The sequence below is a fragment of the Pantherophis guttatus genome, chromosome 2 (assembly GCF_059756535.1).
Source record: "Pantherophis guttatus breed Tessera chromosome 2, ASM5975653v1, whole genome shotgun sequence".
Lineage (NCBI taxonomy): Eukaryota > Metazoa > Chordata > Lepidosauria > Squamata > Colubridae > Pantherophis > Pantherophis guttatus.
Window position 1 is genome coordinate 120,040,086 of NC_142064.1, and position 16,253 is coordinate 120,056,338.

The window sequence follows — 16,253 nt, forward strand, 5'->3', positions numbered from 1 at the left end:
CCCGCGGCGGGGGTGGGGCTGGGGGGGGGGAGGGGAGGGATTTGATACACGCAGTCACGCACGCGCGCTGGCGTTTCCCTTCGCTCCTTTCTTCTTTTTTTGGCACGCGCTGTGCTTCGCCCGACGCGCGGCGCTTCTCCTTTCCCTCGCCCCGCCCCTCCCAGCGGTCTATGGGAGTTAGTTGAGATTGGAAATAGCATGAGTCTCAAAGTGAGGGGGAATCATTTATCCGTAAAGAGAAAGGTTAGTAACCTAAAATGGAGACGACACTATATAGGAGAACGATTTGGAAGAGTTTAACAGGATTCCTATATGGGCCAAGGAACTCAAATCGGGCCATCTTTGAAAGGAAGAAGAAAAAAAAAGAGGTTACACTCTGCTTTTCCAGAGAAACTTTAAAAAAAAAAAAACCAACACCGATATAATTTTCACTCCATTATTCCCGCAGCCAACCTGTGAGGTAGACCGAGCTGAGAAATGAATAAGTCATTCTGAGAACTTCTTGTTTGAGTTTAATGCGGCCGCTTTAGGCCTCGCCTGGCAGAACAGCGAATCTGCGGTATTTTATAGGTTGCTGTAGGGCTGTCATGCATAGGGAGAAAATAATTAGGATGAAGCAGAAACGATACAAAATGAACAACTACTATGTTAGGGCTAGGTAGAAGATAGGTCAGTATTTTGTGGTAGACGTGTAATTACTTGTAGAGGATTAGTCAGAAATTCAGGTTTCCAATTACTCAAGAAAAGGCAAAATATCCTTCACTGTTTCTTCACTACTTTTATTACTGACATAAAACTGAGAGAAAGCCAGCTAGGGGCTTTTTCCTCGTGGCTGCATTAATTGCTCTCTAGTATGGGAACAAATCATTCTCTGCCTTTTCATCCTCCGCAAGAATCAATCTCAACACTCCCCCACTCTTCCACCCACCCACCCCTTTGTTTCACCAGATGAAGCAGGAGAAAAAAAGAAAGAGAATGGGGACTTTCTCATCTCCTCCTCCCTCTCCCAAGGGCAGACTGCAAAACCTCTCTCCCCCATGCTTCCCATCCTATCCAACTTTTTGGCATGATGGAATGGCTGCCAAAAGGCAAATGACTGATAATGAAATGGTCATAGGCTAAGGCATGTACACCTACGGGTAGTAACAGATAAATAACATAAGGGCAGATCTCTGTCCCTAAATTTATGGTGAAATTATTTGCTGTAGACTGACCAACATGGTTTGGGCCAGAGAAACTGGGGGAAAAAAAAGATAGCAAAGGTTGCCTTCGTGGTACACTGGGTACAGATCAAGGATATCATGTATTCAAGTTTGGGGGAGGTCTTCAGACTGAGGCAAGCAGCATGCGTGGAAGACTTAGCTATGGATTTATATGAAACGGCTGTACTGTACTTTAACAGCTCTGTTCAGTTTTGGTACATAAAACTTAAATTCCAGAGGTATGTGCTCCAATCTTTAGTGGTTGGCTCTAAGGAATAGAACAAAAACAATGTTGACCCTGAAAACTGTGGTTTACCTCTTTGGAACTATGAGATGGTGTGAGTGAACTGAACTGAAAGGACTGACATTTACCTCAGAGAGCAATTAAAGGGTACTGGTTTACATCTTGACAGCAGCTGGTTGCTAAGAATATACTCCCTGCTTTCCTTTTTGGAGTGGCTATCATGTTTAGGTATTTCTACTACATCCATCCATTTATTATCTACAATGTTATGTTTGCTGCTCAATAATGGGATTTATTGCTTTGTTTAAAAAAAAACTTGCAAGGGTATTTTTTTTTTAATCTCAACATATCTCATTAGCTTATTTTTTTAAAAAAATAATGTCCCAGCATAATAGAAATGAAAATGTTTGGCATGTTCTTTGTAGAATTGCAGATTAAAAGATGTACGATACAGTATTGCCTTAGATATTCAGACACTGCAAAGGTTTCTCTCCCAATGAATAATCACATAATATAAAATAAGCAATAATTTGGTTTCCACAACATGTCAACCCATGAGAAATTGGTCCATATTTTATTGACATAATTGCCTGAGTTCTACAGTACATTGAAACTTAATGATTATTTATTTGGCTCAATTTTCTGGATTAGCATAACACATAAAACCATAAACTAACCATTCAGGCTGGAATTTGTGCAGCATATCAGGATAAAATATAGTTGGCTAATTGATGAATTCATTCTCTAAAGTTTATAATAGAAGGGATTTCATATCACTTTCATTTTCATATCCATTTTATTTTCATTTCATACATTTCAGAATGGTACTAACCTATTGTTTGCATACATTTCTCATCTTATTTTCTTGTCCTCAGTGTTTAAGGGTTTTCATATGTGTCAAACGCTTCAAGATAATTCAGACAAGAAACCAAAACCATGAGTACTAACATAATTGTGAGGTTACAGTAACAGAATCTTGCAAGTCTGAAAGCACATCTCTCCTTGGTTGCTTTTGTTTTCCACAGAACCAGGGAATGTCCTTCTGAGATACTTACCATGCTCCCATTTTTTCCATGGGCTAAAATAGACTTATTTGACTGTTGCTCTGGCTGTAGCTCTTCCTCTCTTGCCTCTCAAGGACATTCCCACAAACCATTACAAGAGAATGCTCCTATAAGCCAATCAATGTACATTGACTGATAAGATCATCCATAGCAGTGTTTCCAAATTCTGGCGTGTGTCTCACATGAGCACACATGTAATCTGTATGGGAGACAAGTTATCTTCCCAAATTAGGCAAGAGAGAAAGAGGAAAATACTGTAGAAAAGGAAGAACAAAGTATCTAATGGAATATATTAAAGCAAAAGGATTTGCAGGTTTCTCAAGTCTAGAAATAGAATAGCTTCTGAAGGCTCTGAATTTAGTGATCAAAATATGATACCATGTTTCCCTGAAAATAAGATCCTGTCTTATATTTTTTTGAAACCCGAAATAAGCGCTTGGCCTTATTTTCGGGGAGGTCTTATTATTTTGGGGCGCATGGAGCAAGACGGGGATACTCTTGCCATCTTACCTGATTTCCAGCTCTGTCTCCCTAACCCTAACCAGAGGAAATGGTGGGGACTGGCTGCACATGCATTTAAATATTTTCAGGAAGGGCTTATTTTCTGGGGAAGGTTTATTTTCGGTAACATTCTGCACATTCTCTTTTTTTTGGGGGGGGTTAAATAAGCTTACAGCAAACCGGTTTTCATAGTGGCAGACAAGTTTAGTCAGTTATGCTCACTTATTATTTTACTATTAAAGCAGAAAAACATATTGTCAGTACTAATATTGTAATTTTTATGCCCTAAAATTTACAATTTTTGATCAATGTAATAACATGTTTGCAATAGACTTCTCAGAAAATGCTAGCTTTTTGTTTCTATATTGGGTCTGTCATTTTATTTAATATATGTAGCCACCCATCTTTCAAAATGTGACTCTGGGGCAGCATACAATTAAAACCATAAATCAGGCAAACATAAAAACTGAAGAATGCAGGAGAACTGCATTCATTTGACATTATGTAACCATCACGCAAGCTCACCATGGGATCTCCAAGGTAGATGGAAAAACTAAGGTTTAAGGGCTTTCCAAAGGCAAACAGGGATGGGGCCAAATTCACTGGAAAGAGAATAATTAGGGCTAACACCAAAATAGTGACAATATTACCGCAACTAGCCTTAAAACAGACAGTGATGATATTGAAGTGGTGGATAGCTTATATCAGTGGTGGCTAACCTTTTCCAGACCGTGTGCCCAAAGTGTGCATGCGCAAATACGTGGTCCTGAACCCCCAAAATGCAATGCGCGCAAAGCACCCGTGCATGTGCCCCACCCCGTGCATGCGCGCAAGGCTCCCGCATGCACCCCACACACATGCATGTGCACTCCCCGCACACACCCGCCCCCTGTGCGCGCACAGCAGAGACCCGGCGACTAGCTGGCTGGCGGAAGGCGCTCGCGCATGTGCAGCAAACTGGAGTGACGGCCTGTGTGCCCACAGAGAGGGCGCTGCTTGTCACCTGTGGCATGCGTGCCATAGGTTTGCTATCACAGACTCATATCTTTTTGGATCAACAACAATAAAGAAACCAGCAATCAAAAAATACTCCCCAGACTACCACTTGAGTAGCAACAAAAGTCCTGGAATAGATTTTCAGATGCTGGGATATATCTATACTTTTCTCTATTTATTTATTTTGCTATTTATATGAAATGATTAGCCACTAAACTCCAAGAAAAAAGCAGGTTGGAGCAGTGGTGGATTGCCCCTGGTTCGGACCGGTTCGCCAACTGCCCCGGATGTCATTGTAGGCGATCTGCGCATGCGCAGAAGCTTCTGCGCATGCACAGGAGCTTGGTGTGCGTGTGAGCCCGATGCGAACCATTGTAAAGGTAAATAGACCCCACCCCTGGGTTGGAGGCTTGCCTCAGTCCAGTGATAAGCAAATCTCAGGCAGAACTTTTGGAAGCTGAAAGTTTTAACTGTATTATCATTGTCTTTCTGAGATGCATCTTTTGCTCTCTGCTGGAGCTGATCTTCACTGTTCAGGCTTTTTTAATTGTATACCACCCAGAGCCATATTTGTGCAATGGGTAGCTATATAAATCTGATAAACTTTTAAAGGGAAGCAGTCCTTTTTACTAGTATCTTAAGATGACAAATGGGACGCGGTGGCTCAGTGGCTAAGACGCTGAGCTTGTCGATCGAAAGGTAGGCAGTTCAGCGGTTCGAATCCCTAGTGCTGATAACAGGGTGAGCTCCCGTTACTTGTCCCAGCTTCTGCCAACTTAGCAGTTCGAGAACACATAAAGAATACAAGTAGAAAAACAGGGACCACCTTTGGTGGGAAGGTAACAGTGTTCCATGCGCCTTTGGCGTTTAGTCATGCTGGCCACATGACCACAGAGATGTCTTTGGACAGCGCTGGCTCTTCAGCTTTGAAATGGAGATGAGCACCACCCCCTAGAGTCGGGAACGACTAACACATGTGCGAGGGGAACCTTTACCTTTAAGATGACAACTGTATATTTTTGTAAGTACTTGTGCATTTTTTATAATGTTATGTATTTTTGGACTTTGTTCCTTTTTTCTTTTTCTGTTATTTTAAAAGCAATAAAAATTTTAAATTAAAAAATATGGCAGGCTTACAGGCTTGGAGGAGCAGCCAAGATGGTGAAGTGAAAGCACCTAGCGATCAGAGTGCTCTGATTAATTTCTATTTTTATCTTACATTATCAGACTAATCCCCTTTTTAATTACTGGATTCTGTGCATAACTATATTTGATTAATATTCAAACAACTGGCCAAGAACTGAGAATTGTTTATATATGACCCGCAAGAGAAAATAACAGTATGGGAAAGAGGAAGAAATGACAAAAAATGAATTCTGGCCCATACATACTGCTCAAAACATCTTAGCAATAAAAAATAGATGACCAAATAAATTTTTTAAAAAAGGCATCTGAAAACTAAAATGTAAGTGATGACACCGCCAACATTACTTACAGTCCTGGCAAAGTCAAAACCAGAAATCCAATGCACAAATGATGAGTCCGAGGAGAGGGACAAGAAAAACATTGAACTCTAATCCAGAATTTTAAGCACAGCACAATAAAGATAACAGAGCTGAGATCTGAAAAGTTGTTCACAATTTTTTCTCTCGGATTGATGACACTAAGCCATGCTGAGCCTCCACCGGCTGAGGCCTATTGCTCATTAGAGTCTACTCTCCTGCTGGCCAGTTTACCTGCAGAGCTCAGCCCTTCTGTTGCATCTTCAAAGCAGGATTGTACCTGGTTGTCCTCTTTCCTTGTACCTTTTCCCAGCATTAGAGCCTTCTCCAGAGAGTTAGGAGTCAAAAGTAACTCCTGCCCAACCCTCCAATATGTAGTACTCCCCAGTCTGATTCTATATATCCTCTCCCAATTGATTACATAGTAATTTTCTAGAACCAATTACTTTCTTCAATGCTGTAGTGGTTTCTGGGCAATGTTCAAGGACAGGATTCAAAGCCTAATATATATATGGGTTGTACAAAAAATGCCAAATCTTAAACCATGGTTAAGAAACCAATATGGCAAGCAACGCTAAATACATTTCATTTTGTCATAGTGTACTGTGAAAACAAGTTATCATGTTAAGCCAGAATGTTGTGGTTTGAGTTTTTTTGGCAAGAGTGTGTGAACATAGCCAGTTTATAAATCATGGATTATATCTTGATATATTACACAAAAGGAGCCATATAGATTTGATTGCAGACTGATGTTGTAAAACTATTAAAATAGATGGGCTGTTGCACCATAACTCCTTTAGAGTCTGCTCTAGATTTTCTACTGAAGACTGTTTTAAACTCTGATTTCCTAGTCTGAAGTATTTTAATATCTTATTTACAGAATAAGAGTTTTGAAAAAGAAAATTATTAATTATAAAAGTATAAAAATAAAAAGTATATTTTATTAATTTTCAGAGATAGTTACAATAGGCATAATCTCTAGAATTTTTCCATTTCATGAAAAGGAGGAGGGATCGGTTTTATAAGTACTATAGTAAAAATGTTTTTAAAATAATCTGTTCCACCATTTGTGTAATTGCTCATGAGTATATTGAACTAGTATAAAATGTAAAATAAAATATAAAATAGACATAAATCTGTGTGGTTGCTAGGAGTAAAAAATGACTTGATGGCACATAATCAATACTTAACTAGGAACTGGAGCCTTAGAATTCATATAGAAGCATAGAAGCACTTCCATATTATTTTTGGAAGTGCTTTGAGCTCCTAGCACGCAATGAATGTGTTGTATGATTTAATGATTTTCTCTTCAGTAATGTTTTGTTCACCTAGAAAGTAAATAGATTTGCCAATCTTAATTTTCTAGATCCCCTTTTGAAAACTGTGATTGAGTTAGCTATATTCCTGTCTAAGTACATAATTTAGTAATAATTTATCAAGCAAAGATTGTAAAAAAAATGCTTTGCTGGAATGATGCTACTTCAGATTTAAAATCCTAGAGTGAAAATATTTGTTCACTTTCTATCTTTGAATTGGTTGTTTATTGATGTAATGGTATGGTTTGGAGTGAAAATGGAATATTCCAGACTTCTCTGGAACCTTCTATTCTCAAATTTTTTAAGATGCAAATATACAGTATTTTGTTCCTGGATAAATTTACATACTACAATTGCTCTTTTTATATAAAGATGTTAGTATTTAAGATTTTTTTTGTACATATATGCAAATTTTTGCTGAACTTGTGGCAAATATCTCTACAGTATTAATGAATCTTTAATCACACTACATTAATTAGATATGTGTGTTCAAATGACCTACTATACTGCCATCATACCCACAGTGATGCATCGGAAAGAACCCATTTCTTTGACATCCGGGTAATAATATATCTCTGTCTCCCTCCTTAACAGAGATTAGATGGTTTATCCCAGTAGTTTGCTTCATTAAGACTTTGTTCCTATATCAAGCTTTCCAAGAGGGCTTCCTCTGCTTCCATCTTCCCCTCCCCCGTTCTGTGAATGTGTATGTGTGTGTGAGAGAGAGAGACGGCGGGGAGGGGGGGTAGGTTCTTTAGAATAGTACAGCCCAGAGTAGAGGTGGAAGGGAGAGGATTGTTCTTCACCTGCTTATAAGGTTCACCATTACCCGGAAGTTCTTTCTTATAAGGAGGTGGGGGTCTTTTCTCTCTTGAATGCAGTGAGCATCCTCCAGCTCCTCTTTGCCGCGTCCATGGGGTTTGTTTGAGAGGAGTCCACAGAGATGGAGAGATGCATTCCCCTTGGCGTTGACCCAAACCTTAAACATTTGGGTAAGAAGAAATAAGTATAAAGATTTTCCCCTCCTAAAAGCGGGTGGGTAGTAATGAGAGAGAGCGGAAGAAGAAGAAGAGGAGGGGTGCCTGGGCGGCTTTTGTGCATGTGATTACAGTATGTCTGGATGGATTGCCATGCTGAACGCTGCTTAGAATGCTGGTTGTTGGAGCAGAAAATGGATTCAGCCTGGGATTTATATTATAATCTTAAATACCAATAATTTGTGCATTAATTTCCGTAAGATCAATTGGATTTAGTCCTTTGAAAGTATGTGTAGATTTTGTATTACCAAGGATTTTTTTGGGGGGGGGATTGATTAGTTGGGGAATTGGGATGGACAAAAAGCTCTAGGTTTTCAATTATGAATGATGTTTGGTGTTGGGAAGACAGGTGTGTGTGTGAGTCAGGGTGGATGGAATTTCTTTGTAGAGTGAATCGTGTTCCAAGATGATGAGGTAGGGATACAGAACAAACTACTGTTTTATTTACCGTGCATGAAGGAAATGTGGGTATAAAGCTGTGTAGAGATTTGTGTGAGCTAAACAGAAGAGAAGGAAACTTTCCTTTTTAAAAATTACTTGTACTTTTGCTATACATTTACCTTTTCTTCGTACCTTTGTATATGATTTATAATATTAATTGCACATATCCTGCCCTGATGTGGTTTTAATCCCATGCTGCGGTTTTGTTTTTTTTTTTAAGTACCTTGTGACTGTGTATTTCTTTCACCCCTAGGAATTTTGCAGACTAGATTCATCAGTGGGGTTCTTTTCCCACAGAATGTTATATATTTAAATGATCTTTATTTTAAAATAACTGTGCCTAAAGTTCTAGAATAGTTACTAGGAAATAAGATCTACTGAGGCCAGTGAGTTTTACGATTAAGTAAATATAAGAGTATGCTTTTTAAGTATATTAAGTTTTTCATTTTTAATTTTAGCAAATAAAGGATGATCTCTTCCACCTGGGGAATCTCTCTGTGGCTGATCTCTAAAATGAAGTACGTAGTTAATTTGACTTCCATAGCATTTTAAATTTTTATTTAGAACTAGTCCATGTAATTCTTTATCAAATCTATAATTTTTATTGCATCCCTGGTTGATAGATAAATCCTTTGGGTTGTAGATAAATACAGTGGGTAATTTAATATAAAATGATTCAATCAAACAGATCCACATTTCTTAATTTTGAGGTATGCCTTGAGATTGTACAAAGAGAATTTAAAGAATTGAGGGATATATGCTACATATATCGCGTTCCAAAATGTTTCTGTTGCTGCTAGTGAAATCATTTGTGAACTCAGCTGCAGATGTTGGTATCTGGGTCAGGTGCACTATGGTAGATAAATCTGGCTACTTGTATTTTTTGCTTTAGAAAGGTACAATGCATAGATCAGTAATTCAGAAAACTCTAGTACCTTTAGCAGTATGAAAGAATGTCTAGCAGAGTTTGAAATCACCGGTAGGGGTGGCTGTGGTGTCCTTTAGAAAAGAAATGAAAACAATTGTTTCTTCATAGCAGAATTTAAACATGATGGATAAAATGTGATGCAGTGTCACAGATGATGCTAGTATCATTCTGTGAAGTTCCAGTGATATTCTATGTTTCAAAATAATGATTTTATGCCATCCATTCAGAGGAAATTTATCCCCTCCAGCCCTGAATAGCTTCTCTGTTACTTTGTAAATAGCAGGGCATGTATAATGCAGCACTGTATAGAATAGGAACTAAACAGAATCATTACAGTTATTTTAGGCTGTTGTTGACATATATGGGTTAAATAAAACTCACCAGAGTTCCATGTATCTTTTTAAAGTCAGCTGTTGTATGTGTGCCTCCATTAGCAGTAGACCAGAAAATTTTGACTTGTAGCTGAACCCAAATGCTGCTGTTGGCCAAAGGCCAGGATTTCTTAAGGAAACAGGATCTTTTACTGAATAATATTAAACACCAGAGCTGTGCATGTTTTGGAACTATTAATCATCATCTCTAATTGTTATTTAGTTCTAAGTATTAGTAGCAAATGAGAATATCCACAAAAACCTGTGTTTAGTTTTGTAGTTAACTTTACCATATGCTTTATCATCTGTATTTGGTTGCAGCTTTAATTATTTCTAAAACAAGCGCAATGTATTGTTGCTTGAATCCAATATTTACATATTTAAATTTATAGCTCAATTAAACAATAGTCTGACTCTGTGGCGTACTAAACCACCAACTAGTTTATCACTTAGTCTAGCATGCTGTATAAATGCAGCTTGTGTAGTTAGTTAGTTGATGCTTGAATATGTTATATGAAACCAGAACATTTAGTAAATGGATTATTTAACCATAGGTAAGCATTCTCTGTGGAAACATACTATACCTTTTTCAAAGTGAGAATTCTTGATTTAAAATAAGCAGCTTTAATTCACCACAGCAATTTTGAACTTTTTATTTAAAATATAGAAGTGTCATAAGATCCAGTTACTTTTTGACTTGGCGAGAAATAATGTTAACTAAAAACGTGTTCATGGTTTATGATTATTCATGGAATGTTATCTAAAGGTTTTAACCAGATATTTTTAGATCAGTGCAGTTTAGATGTACTATTTGTTAATGGAGTTCTTTATTTGCTTGTAGAGCTACTGCTTCTTCCACCTAAGAATACAAATTGGAAACTAATTTCAACTTCAACAATGGAGTATTGAATAATTATTGATCAAGCAGGCTGCTGTTTTCTCATCAGGGATTTCTTTAAGGTATGTTAGAAGGAGTCTTTTTTAAAGTACATGTGTGAGTACTACATTGTTTTCAAAAGTTCTGGGAGCAACCAACAATTGTAGTCTTATCAATATTAACTATCATCCAGAATGACAGTGAGTGTAGCAATAGACAGTACAACATTTAAACTAAAAGTTATGATCACATTTTACTAAATTACTAAACATAAATTTTTTCGTATTGTATTAACTGGGCCTTTGGAGTTTTAAACTATGGTCTATATCGTCAAGCTTCATTATGTTGTTTGAATCCAGCCAGCTGCAATTTTTCAATAAATCATGATTAAACAAGCAAGATATTGTACTGTAGGTCTTCATGTCTTTTTAAAGAATGAGTTAAATAATAGGACCAACCAAAATAATCTTAAGGGCCAGGCAATCTCAGCTAATGGTGAGATTGCTGATCTGATGAATGGAATGGAAGATTTATGCATGATTTAGACTGTATTGATCTCATACTATATTATCATATACCTGTTCTTTAAATCTCAAGTGAAATTTTCTTGCCTAGCAAATGCCTATTCCTTTAAGCATGGCAGTCAAATGTGAGTTACTATTTCTGTTGCATCACTCCCTCTGACATGCTTTTTTGCATGCAGTATTTCCTCAAGTTATCTAAGATAACTTGAAGCAATACTCAGAAATACCTATGTACATTATTCAGGTTGAAATGTTAAATGAGGAAGATAGAATCTATGAGCCTCGCAAAGATAGCTGTAGGTGGAAGTCTACTAAGTTGCCATCTTTGTTTTTTTTTTTAAAGTAGAGTGATAAAGGGGGGGAAGGATACATTGGAAAGGAGAAACCTGTTCTCTCTATCTTTTTGTTGGGTTAACATAAGTCATGTTATAGTCCAGAAATATTGGTTTAAGAAAGGTTATCTTACATTATATAGCTTTGTATGGAAATATCATTCATTTGAATTTCATTTATCTCTAGAGAATCTTAAAGCCATCCATAATTTATTGCAACATGTTGTATAAATCCAATCCATGTGTTTAGCTTATGGTTCAGTATATCATATTAACCCAGGAAATTAAGTTAATGGAATAAACCATGCTTCATTTAACCAAAGGTGCTTACCTCGTGTAAATGCAGATAGAGGATTATAACGGATGTTTAGCAGAATATTCTCCAGCAGCATAATAAAATACCAAACAGTATTACAGTATAGATTTTAAACTAATTTAATTAGAGTAATTAATTGAATTAGCTCTACAGATCAGTTATCTGGAATATCGTGACACTTTATTAAATATTTATATAAATATGTCATATATTATATAATTTTATTTTAGATGAATATTTAATATTCGGGAACCAAGTTGGTGTAGTGGTTAAAGCATGTCTAGAAACCAGAAGACCGTGTGATTTAGTCCTGACTTAGGCACAAAGCTAACTGGGGGACTTTGGGCCAGTCATTCACTCTTAGCCCTAGGAAGCACACTTTGCCAAGATAACTGTTTGGATTTATCCAGGCAGTCACCAGGAGCCAACACTGACTCAAAGGTATGTGTATGTACAATATGTGTGTGTGTGTGTGTGTGTGTGTGTGTGTGTGTGTGTGTGTGTGCATGCAAACACATATTAATGTAAGAAGGTAAAAAAATAAGGTAGACGAATAGAAATATTTATCTTCTTCATTGAGGTTGTCCATTAAATAATTGTTCGATTGATTCAGTAATTCATTCAGAATTGTACATAATATGATCATAAATAATTGGTTTTGATTTTATATAGATTAGAGAGTTCTTGATCTGATTTTTAAAACTTATTTTTAATTTATTTGATTTCTGTAGCCACCCAGCAATTTCAACAAGTGACTCTGGACAGTGTATATCGTAATACATAAAAACAATTAAACAATTAAAATAATTAAAACAGTACAAAATAAATATATGGAAAATATATGGAAAACTATTATTATAGATGTTAATACAGCCAGGAAATGAGCCCCTTTTTGAAGTAGTAATCATAGAAAAAGGAACAGAAGTAAACTACAGTACCCCTATGCTTAACATGAGGACCTGGAAAATCTTAAAAATAGGCAGAAATTATGGTACTGAAATTTAGCAGGCAAATGGCTGAATTACTGTATAGTCATGTGATTTTTACTCATTTTTCAGAAATTTGGGGGAAATGTATAACTGAAATGAGGCTATTTGCCACCAAATTTTGGCAGTGTTGTCTCAGAATACTGTGGAGGCTGCATGTTTTGTCGGATATTGATTGCCCAGTTTTGGTTTAACATTTGAAATTATGTTTTCACACAATAGACCTACCCAATACAGTATTAACTATTGTGTTAAATATTGTTTATTTAATCCAAATTTTTGCTTCACAGATCATAAATTAAAGACAAGTTGGATTTGTACAAGCTAGTGCTAAGTGTGTTAATTAGTGATGTGTTAATAACGGAACACAGTTATTGTCTACTATTGATAAACATTTAAATAGCAGTCCATTACAGTATAATCTTTGAATTTTTCAAGCCTAAATATACTAGTACTTCCCCCTAGTTTCTTTGCCTTTGTTTTTCTTCCCAGATAGTATTTTTTGCCTTTCATTTATTTCTTATAAAAGTGGTAGTGCTGTTTCCTTAGCATTGTTTATCTGTTGCATTGTTTCAGTTTGGCTAGTTTCCTAAAATAGTGCATTGTGCATTGTTAAATAACTAGAATTTCTAGGATTGGATTTAATAAATACAGTAACCCAAAATAAGTATGTGAATAAATTCCAACATTTTAAAGCTTTAGATATAGTTTTATTGTAAAATATAGTATGCAAACAAAATATTTTTTTAAAAAAACTATTGTTTATGTATACAAGTGGGAGGTACTTTGATTTTAAAAGTCAGTGTGGGAATGTCATAGGCTCAGTTGGCTTTTGGCCTCAAAGGTGAATTGTCAATCATTCGTTGTATGTTTGTTCCTGTTAGCATATGCTCTGGATTCCATTTCAAGTAGCTTTAGTAAAAGAGCTGCACCTGTGAATTCACATTTTCTCTTTTTGGAGCAGGTTGGGGGGGGAGCGATTGCTGGACCAGGCTATTAATAATATTTTGTTACAGAGTGGGCGAGTTGTTAAAATTAATTTTCCTAGCATGCTTCAGTTGCTAATTTATTTTGATTTTACCGTGTAAAGGTGGAAGAACTAGGTAAAGCAAGCATTGATAGAATTTCATAGAGTTCTCTGATATCATTTTCTTTTGTTTTATATCTCAAAAATAGAGAATGATATTCACAGGGAATGAGATTACAGAACGCATGATTTTAGAACATTTCAAGTTTTAGAACAGCTTAACTACTGTTATGTTGTTAGTTTATGGATTAATATATTTATATTTATTTTATTTAATTACTTATGCCTTTGAATCATTATGGATGCCTGGCTACTGCCTGGATTGGCCCCTGCAGTTTCTTTGGCAAGGTTTTTCAGAAGTGGTTTGCCACTTTTGCTGAATGATTTCTAAATTTGCTGATTGAAAAATGGTCTGAATATGGGATAGTAGAAATCGTTGTAATATAATCTTAAAGAGAGAGGATAAATAATTAGTTTGTAATCACTACCAAGAATGTAGGAAGTCACTTTTTAAATTATCTTTTTCTACTTGTGCTTTTTGTACTTTTTCTTTTATTTATGTTATTCTTTTTAACTTTATTTTCATGTTTATCTTTTATTTATGTACAAATCTTCAATAAAAATTATATCTTAAAAAAAGGAAGTGATTTGTCATTTTCTGAGGCTAAAAGAGAGTGACTGGCCCAAGATCATCCACCTAACTTTGTGCCCAAGACAGGACTAGAACTCAGATGCCAGGTTTTTAGCCTGATCCTTTAACCATTACTTCCAACTGGCTCTCTTAATATATTCTACACTATAATAATTCAGGTACCTCAGATGGGCTTACAGAATGTGTGCAAAATCCAGGACCCTTGACTCCCAAGGAATAAAATTTGGGAAAGTTGTGGCTGCTTCAGTGTTACTGGCTTCTTCTGCTCGTTGCTGCTATTGTCATGTCATCTTCATTTTCAGTGTTCTGAGACAGATTCTTAGACAGTCTCATCCCTCATCCAGCAGCAACCACTTACCTTCCCTGCTGGGAAGGGAAGGGATATATTTATTTGTATCCTGTCTTTATTGTTTTTAGAAATAACTAAGGTGAATATATCCAACACACCTTCCTCCTATTTTCCCCACAACAACAATCCTGTGAGATGGATTGGGCTGAGAGTGTCTGACTGGCCCAAAGTCACACAGCTGGTTTCATGCCTAAAGCGGGACTAGAACTCACAGTCTCCCGCTTTCTAGCCTGGGGCCTTAATCACTAGACCAAACTGTCTCTCCAATATCCAGTGTTCCCTGCCAGATTCTCACAAGGAAACTCAATGGGGGAGCTGGCAGAAAGTTAGAAGTTGCTCTTGCTTTTTTGCCTGCCTTTGGTCATTCTGTTTCTGTGTTTTAAGTAGGGAAATGTCTCCGAAGAGATGATCCAATGGGGCATGGGGTTGTCAAGTATTATATACTGATTAACTTTGTTCTGCATTTAATGATCCCTATCCTATTGTCCTATTCACATTAAAGGATATTTCTACCAAGTCCCCCTTCTATTTGTAATCCCTGCATTGTGTCCTACATATTTCTCCAAAAGGCCTTGATGACAATGCTGTACCAATTAATTTGGGGCCCCAATGGAGGTGTGGCAGGTTGGAGGTGGGTATTGGAGTAGATAACACCTCACCTGCTTCCTGTGCACATTTTGTTCCTTCCCTCTCCATCCTGGTTAGTTTTATTTTACTTGAATTTTATTGTTTTAATGTTTTATAGTGCATTTTAATCAAATGTCTATAAGTCACTTAGAGTCATCTCCTGCGAGATGAATGGCATACTATCACAAGATTCCCTGTTGGAGTACACAAGGCTGAGGATGGAGATGAGAAAGACTAATTCTATATAATTAATGATACCCTCTTTCATGTGTAAGAATGACACCAAAATGGCATTGGCATTTTCTCATGTATGTTTCTATAATGCTAAGGAATTTCTAGTGGGCTTTGTACACAGAGCCAATTCAGAAATTAATTGATTCAGTTAGTCAATTGCCTCTAAAGGAAATGCTGAAAGATAGTTATGTAGCATTTTCTCTATAGCTGTAGGGTAGGCAGTTCCCGGTCTCACTTTGCTTCCTCGCTCATGAGATGTTTTTTTGCTTCCCAGACTGTTCCCCCATTAGTTTCAGGCTACTTAGCAGAGGGACTTTGCTGCATTCCAACAGAGTAACAGTTGGGCTTGGGATGAGGGTTATTTGTTTCTTGCTATAAAACTGAAATGTAGCAAGGGAGGAACAAGAAGGAGGATGGAGTGTTTTGCTATTTTTAGTGTTTCCCTATTGGCTAGTTAGAGGAGTACTGGCTCAAGAATAGGTGAAAACATTTGCTGAGTGCACCACAAAATTGTGAAAATGCTACTAATGGTTGGTGGGATGGTGAAGCTGAAAATTGTGCGGAGGAAGCTTCTGTTTCTTTCACAGAAAAAAGGCAGAAGTAAACCTAAACATTGCTTGTCATGCAAATAATACCCTCTCAGTGAATGATCTTCTGTTGCTTTATATCCAAAGAATGACTGTGTCAAATATTCTCTTTATTGAACAAATTTTAAATGTTGTGATAT

At 36.8% G+C, this 16,253-nt stretch overlaps 1 protein-coding gene across 8 annotated transcripts in view; it reads left to right on the plus strand.

Moving 5' to 3' along the window:
- Positions 1 to 5: 5 nt before the first annotated feature.
- Positions 6 to 16,253, plus strand: part of WNK3 (WNK lysine deficient protein kinase 3) — a 123,724-nt gene continuing 107,476 nt past the window's right edge. For 2 of the 8 annotated variants that reach the window (XM_087888676.1, XM_087888682.1), the window contains exons 1-3: positions 6 to 243; positions 8,762 to 8,821; positions 10,444 to 10,562. The gene's annotated coding sequence lies outside the window, so the exon portion shown is untranslated. Of the gene's footprint in view, positions 244 to 7,535; positions 7,818 to 7,908; positions 8,089 to 8,198; positions 8,277 to 8,761; positions 8,822 to 10,443; positions 10,563 to 16,253 lie in introns of those variants that run through there. The other 6 variants (XM_034434105.3, XM_087888677.1, XM_087888679.1 and 3 more) reach the window with 6 other exon arrangements.